Below are 7,753 nucleotides of genomic sequence, written 5' to 3'. Positions count from 1 at the left end.
ATGAAGAAAGGATAGCATTCCAGTTAACAAAAACGGAAAAACGCAAATAACGAAAGGCAGCACTTTTTAAAATCCCAAGAAAAGCAACTTATCAGAAAATCGTATTAGAAGTCACGCACACGAAAGCACCCACTGTGCGGAGCATTCATTGAAGATATTAAACTAAACCTTCTGACTGAAGTTCCATTGTTCGTTAAGTATTCGATGGCGCGCATTCTTCGTACTACTGAAGATTTAAATCTCTTTTAAACCATTGTGCACATTCCCTCATCTACGAGAAATTTACATTTTCGTGTTTTACCTGCTCTTGCGTAATTTCCGACTCGTTATGTCATCCGACCGCTTGCAAAGCTCGCAGAATCGCTCTTACGCGACGTTTGTCTTTACCGTTTAACTTTCCTGTATGATTAAATGATGATGGCGTCCTCTTGGGTAAAATATTACGGAGTTAAAATAGTCCCCCATTCGGATCTCCGGGTGGGGACTACTCATGAGGACGTTGTTATCAGAAGAAAGAAAACTGGCGTTCTACGGATCGAAGCGTGGAATGTCAGATCCCTTAATCGGGCAGGTAGGTTAGAAAATTTAAAAATGGAAATGGATAGGATAAAGTTAGATATAGTGGGAATTAGTGAAGTTCTGTGGCAGGGGGAACAAGACTTTTGGTCAGCTGAATACAGGGTTATAAATACAAAATCAAATAGGGGTAATGTAGGAGTAAGTTTAATAATGAATAAAAAAAATAGGAGTACGGGTAAGCTACTACAAACAGCATAGTGAACGCATTATTGTGGCCAAGATAGACACGAAGCCCACGCCTACTACAGTAGTACAAGTTTATATGCCAACTAGCTCTGCAGATGACGAAGAAATTGATGAAATGTATTAGGAGATAAAAGGAATTATTCAAATAGTGAAGGGAGACGAAAATTTAATAGTCATGGGTGACTGGAATTCGTCAGTAGGAAAAGGGAGAGAAGGAAACGTAGTAGGTGAATATGGATTGGGGCTAAGAAATGAAAGATAAAGCCGTCTGATAGACTTTGCGCAGAGCATAACTTAATCATAGCTAACACTTGGTTTAAGAATCATGAAAGAAGGTTGTGTACATGGAAGAACACTGGAGATACTAAAAGGTATCAGATAGATTATATAATGGTGAGACAGAGATTTAGGAACCAGGTTTTAAATTGTTAGACATTTCCAGGGGCAGATGTGGACTCTGACCACAATCTATTGGTTAAGAAATGTAGTTTAAAATTGAAGAAACTGCAAAAAGGTGGGAATTTAAGGAGATGGGACCTGTGTAAACTGAAAGAACCAGAGGTTGTACAGAGTTTCAGGGAGAGCGTAAGGGAACAACTAACAGGAATGGGGGAAAGAAATACAGTAAAAGAAGAATGGGTAACTTTGAGGGATGAAATAGTGAAGGTAGCAGAGAATCAAATAGGCAAAAAGACGAGGGCTAGTAGAAACCCTTGCGTAACAGAAGAAGTATTAAATTTAATCCATGAAAGGAGAAAATATAAAACTGTACTAAATGAGGCAGGCAAAAAGGAATACGAACGTCTTAAAAATGAGATCGACAGGAAGTGCAAAATGGCTAAGCAGGGATGGCTAGAGGACAAATGTAAGGATGTAGAGGCTTATCTCGCTAGGGGTAAGATAGATACAGCCTACAGGAAAATTAAAGACACCTTTGGAGATAAGAGAACCACTTGTATGAACATCAAGAGCTCAGATGGAAACCCAGTTCTAAGCAAAGAAGGGAAAGCAGAAAGGTGGAAGGCGTATATAGAGGGTCTATACAAGGGCAATGTACTTGACGACAATATTATGGAAATGGAACAGGATGAAGATGAAATGGGAGATACGATACTGCGGTGAAGAGTTTGACAGAGGACTGAAAGACCTGAGTTGAAACAAGGCCCCCGGAGTAGACAACATTCCATTTTAACTACTGACTCTACCACCTGGTGAGCAAGATATATGAGATAGGCGAAATCCCCTCAGACTTCAAGAAGAATATAATAATTCCAATCCTAAAGAAAGCAGGCGTTGACAGATGTGAAAATTACCGAACGATCTGTTTAATAAGCAACAGCTGCAAAATACTAATACGAATTCTTTACAGACGAATGGAAAAACTGATAGAAGCCGACCTCGGGGAAGATCAGTTCGGATTCCGTAGAAATGTTGGAGCACGTGAGGCAATACTGACACAACGATTTATCTTGGAAGCTAGATTAAGGAAAGGCAAACCTACGTTTCTAGCATTTGTAGACTTAGAGAAAGCTTTTGGCTACGTTAATTGGAATATTCTCTTTCAAATTCTGAAGGTGGCAGGGGTAAAATACAGGGAGCGAAAAGCTATTTACAATTTGTACAGAAACCAGATGGCAGTTAAAAGAGTCGAGGGACATGAAAGGGAAGCAGTGGTTGGGAAGGGAGTAAGACAGGGTTGTAGCCTCTCCCCGATGTTATTCAATCTATATATTGAGCAAGCAGTAAAGGAAATAAAATAAAAATTCGGAGTAGGTATTAAAATCCTTGGAGAAGAAATAAAAACTTTGAGGTTTTATCGATGACATTGTAATTCTGTCAGAGACAGCAAAGGACTTGGAAGAGCAGTTGAACGGAATAGACGGTGTCTTGAAAGGAGGGTATAAGATGAACGTCAACATAAGCAAAACGAGGATAATGGAATGTAGTCTAATTAAGTCGGGTGATGCTGAGGGAATTAGATTAGGAAATGAGACACTTAAAGTAGTAAAGGAGTTTTGCTATTTGGGGAGCAAAATAACTGATGTTGGTCGAAGTAGATGGGATATAAAATGTAGACTGACAATGGCAATGAAACTGTTTCTGAAGAAGAGAAATTTGTTAACATCGAGTGTAGATTTAAGTGTCAGGAAGTCGTTTCTGAAAGTATTTGTATGGAGTGTAGCGATGTATGGAAGTGAAACGTGGACGTTAAATAGTTTGGACAAGAAGAGAATGGAAGCTTTCGAAATGTGGTCCTACAGAAGAATGCTGAAGATTAGATGGGTGGATCACATAACTAATGAGGAGGTATTGAATAGAATTGGGGAGAAGAGAAGTTTGTGGCACAACTTGACTATAAGAATGGATTTGTTGGTAGTACATGTTCTGAGATATCCAGGGATCACTAATTTAGTATTGGAGGGCAGCTTGGAGGGTAAAAATCGTAGAGGGAGACCAAGAGATGAATACACTAAGCAGATTCAGAAGGATGTAGGCTGCAGTAGGTACTGGGCGATGAAGAAGCTTGCACAGGATAGAGTAGCATCGAGAGCTGCATCAAACCAGTCTCAGGACTGAAGACCACAACAACAACAACAACAACATGGCCTCTCTTTGCATCCTACAAAACTATAGCTTGGAAGAAACGAACTTAGTGCATTATCCGCTACTGCCTACTTACCGTTGTCGGCGAGGAGGCAATTGCTTTTGCGCCCTTTAAGCCACGGTGCTGGTGCTGCTTTTAGAAGCCACGTTGGTGCTAATGCATGATCTATCGCAGCAACCGAGAGACATTACGACATAACCGTTGCGCGATTAGACATAGCAATTCGACTTAATGAATTTGTTACAGTTTTAAAATTAGCTAATTCCCTATAGTTTCTACAGCATTAGGAGATGTAAAGCTAGGTACAGAAATATACTTTAGACCACAGAGTGCCCCCCCCCCCCCTTACACGCACACAGAAATTCCGTAATGCATTAGTGAATGCTGTTATGCAGAACAAAGTAGTTTCTTCACTTAAATTTTACCTGTAACAGTAATCATGATTACTATAAATATAGCTACACTGGAATGCCTCACTACCTCTAGAGTACACAATTTCTATCGAGCTTGGGATTTATCTGTAGTCCCCAAAAGTTCTACATCTTCTATTTCATTCTTACAACAGATAATGTTTTTTGTTGTGGAGTTCTGTTCGAAGTGAAGAATTGTTTGAACTGGACCTTATTAAATTTGGCGATAATTCATTTGCCTTGTACCATTTTTTGATGTTATTACTTATTTCATTAATGTCTTTTCAGTAAGAGTACTGGTACAACATTTTAGTCCTGTATTTGTATCATCTGCAAAAAGGACTAAATGCTGTGCCTTCTGACAATCAAATTGGAAAATCAATTTCTGTATATCTGAAACGACAGAGGACACAAAGTAGAACCCTGTGGTTCACTATGTTTGATTCTGCACTTCAATTTCTGTGAACCTATTGACATGAGATCGACATGAAAATGGTCACAAAATAATGTCGATCAGTTTTATATCCATCATATAACAATACACACTCAGGAGGACAACTTTTTGAATCGCGTGTCCGTCATACGAGATGCGGCGGCTTGAGGAAGCTGATGTTACTGGGTTTGATGGTCATAAGACGTGAGTTCACATTCACGACACATCCGCTTTCTTTCCAATTTTGTCCTGCTGTCTACATTAACTCTGTTACGAGACACAGGTACCTGTTATGAGTACTATCGACTTCTTGTAACTCAAGTACTGTCGCGGACAACGAACCCCGCTCAGGTTTCGATACGACGACAGGTTCGCTACAAAACGATTGCCTCTAAAAGTACACCGCAGTGGTTCTCAGCACCGTCGTCAAATATCTCGACCAACTTGTGCTTGCAATTCCGACTCCGGACGTTGCCTGGAGCTAAAATTTAAAGGTATCTGATTACGCACCCACACAGATGAATATTCTTCGAAGACCCTCTCGACCATTTCGAATGTGGGAATAAATGACGTCCCCAAAAGCAGGACTACTCAGCCCAGAAGAATGAGCTGTGCCTCATTCATCATAAGCACTGGCGTGACACCACTACACTTTCGTCAGGAACAGCCACCGCTGGAAGCAATTCCTATTCTGCGAAGCTATTAAGGGAGCTGTGAAAGCAGGTGGCGGATAGCAGCCGAATGATATGAGAAATATTTTAAGTGGCGTCATACTCTGAAACGGCGTTAAAAAGACTATATGAAAGGCTGTAAGAGCATTCAGTCACCGCGCAGCACCATATGGCTTGTTAAATAGATAAAGTTACGAAATTATTACTGTACCTCACATTAATAGTGTGCAACCGAACTACCTTACATTTCGTAAGGTAGTTCGGTTGCACACTATTAATGTGAGGTACAGTAATAATTTCGTAACTTTATCTATTTAACAAGCCATATGGTGCTGCGCGGTGACTGACCGTCGCTCATAAACTCTCGTGTTCCTTTTTTTTTTTTTTTATTCCTTATCCATTATTCAATGTTACGAAAGACTCACACAATAACCACGTTATGTGCAACACACAGAAGAAATGAACACAGCCGCTCAACTGATATTTCAAGTTTTCAGCACGAAAAGAATAGCGCAAGCTAGATTTCTGGGTTTCTGTCTTTCATGCAAAGACATATCTTGTTAAAACGTAGGCGCCAATACTGAGTTTGAGACAAGTAAACAATATAAAAACATTGTGCAGCTTCAAATAATTAATTACTCTGCTTCCTGAAGACCAGTTTACAGTAGTGTCTTAACGGAAGCAGAATAAAAATTCGGCATGAAAAAAACTTAAATCAATAAAATGACGGAAACGACATAGAAACTTAGGTTCGGAAGATATCACATTTCATCACTGGATGCGGGTAACTAAAAACTGTAGTCAGGACTGTATTTAAAGGGCGATGGGCGAAGAGGAGGCGGAGAGGGTGGGGGGGGGGGGGGGAGGCAAACGGGGCAACAGCCCAGGATGGCAGGTTTTAGGGGGCAGCAATATTCGTAGAAAATTAAATAAACACCATGGACATCAAACAAGTTCGTAAAATTGATTGATGCGCGTTAGCAGTGTTGACTGGTTTACACGTCAAGCCCACATTACCAAAATTGAAATCTCCCGCTCAACGTGGAATATTAGTTGATGCACACGCAGAGGGTATTACGTAGTGTCTTTTATTCTCAAGACTAGACAACCACACGGCGATACTCGCAGTACATTGGCTCAGTTGATACCATCTAAGTACAGTGTATGTAAAAATCTTCCCAAATACATTATTAAAGCTTTGAGATGCAATTATTCACAAACAAGAGCGCAGAATGCAAATATCATACAGAGAACCTAGTGAGACAAGAAAGAATCACAGCTCATGCTTGACACGTATGGAGCTGTACTTTTAGTTGGACAGAATTTCACCTCAAAAAATAGCTATATGTAGGTGCAAGTCATACTATGCTATGATGGGCTGTGCGTTTGTAGGTGTTATACTACAACTTAGAGAAATATTTTGATATATACGACAGCGTAATTGTCGAACAAACAGTGTGTGACCACCACAACAAAAACGTGTAGTACATATTGTTTATGTTATGCAGGCAGCCGCCTTTTTTTCTTTTCTTCTTTTAAAAAATGTTGGATTATACAGAATGGCAAACATTTCTAAGAATGAAGGTCTCAGCAAAGTGACAGCTTGGAGTGCAAATTATTTCTGCAGTGGGTAACTGTAGGAGTGCAACTAAAGGTCTAACGTTGAAGTACCACAATTTTTGTACAAAAAGAGTCAGACATTAAAAAACATAAGACCACAATCATTTAAGATCAAAAGTCGCGGTAGATCTTTACAGTGGAAGAAATGTATGGTAATCATAATATCGTATTGCATATAATAATACTATGGATACAAGGGAGTGAATTTCAAGCCGTGAGGAGGGAGGGGGGCAGCAGACAGTCCAGGCGTGTCAGGAGTTGTAAATAAGGGCCTGACTGTAGTGCTCGGAATATCCTAGAGATGTCCTTTACCCAGCGTTGGATATCAAACAGCTTTTCCGCTGAGCATGACAATCAATGACGTACATAAAAATGACTGAAATAGCTTGCTTTAAAGTACTTCTAAAGGGCAATAAATTTCCCCGTTTTGTTAGAAATGAATACGGAGGACATCGAAAAAGTTCAAAGAAGGGCAGCTCGTTTTGTGTTATTGCGAAATAAGGGACAAACTGCCACGGATATAATACACGAATTGAGTTGGCAGTCATTACAACAACGGCGTTTTTCGCTGCAGCAGAACCTTCTCATGAAATTCCAATCATTAGCGTTCAGTGTGTGAAAATATTTTGTTTGCGCCTACCTACGTAGGGAGAAATTATCATCACAATAAAGTAATAGAAATCAGGGAAGATTAAAAAAATGGTTCAAATGGCTCTGAGCACTATGGGACTTAACATCTGTGGTCATCAGTCCCCTAGAACTTAGAACTACTTAAACCTAACTAACCTAAGGACATCACACACATCCATGCCCGAGCAGGATTCGAACCTGCGACCGTAGCAGTCGCGCGGTTCCGGACTGAGCGCCTTAACCGCGAGACCACCGCGGCCGGCGGCAAGATCTAAGCGTTCGTTTTATCTGCGCCCTGTTCGAGAGTGTAAACGTAGAGAAGTAGCTTAAAGGAGGTTCTATGAACCCTCTGCCAGGCAGTTAATTGTGAATTGCTAAGAAATCATGTAGATGTAGATGAAATAACCGCATTTCTTTGCCACGCTGGAAACGTTGCACTTCACATCGATCCAGTAAAGCAGAAACCTCTCGTCACTAAATTATAACGTACTTAAATCTACATAAAGTATGGTAATAGAATTATATGTCATGCTATTTCGTCAGTAATTGACTCTGTTCTGGCTCCTTGGTTATATTATAAACTAACTAATTAGTGGTTGGTAGCCGTTTTTATAACATG

Source organism: Schistocerca gregaria, chromosome 6 (assembly GCF_023897955.1).
Source record: "Schistocerca gregaria isolate iqSchGreg1 chromosome 6, iqSchGreg1.2, whole genome shotgun sequence".
Taxonomy (NCBI): Eukaryota; Metazoa; Arthropoda; class Insecta; order Orthoptera; family Acrididae; genus Schistocerca; species Schistocerca gregaria.
Note: the sequence above shows the minus strand (reverse complement) of the source record.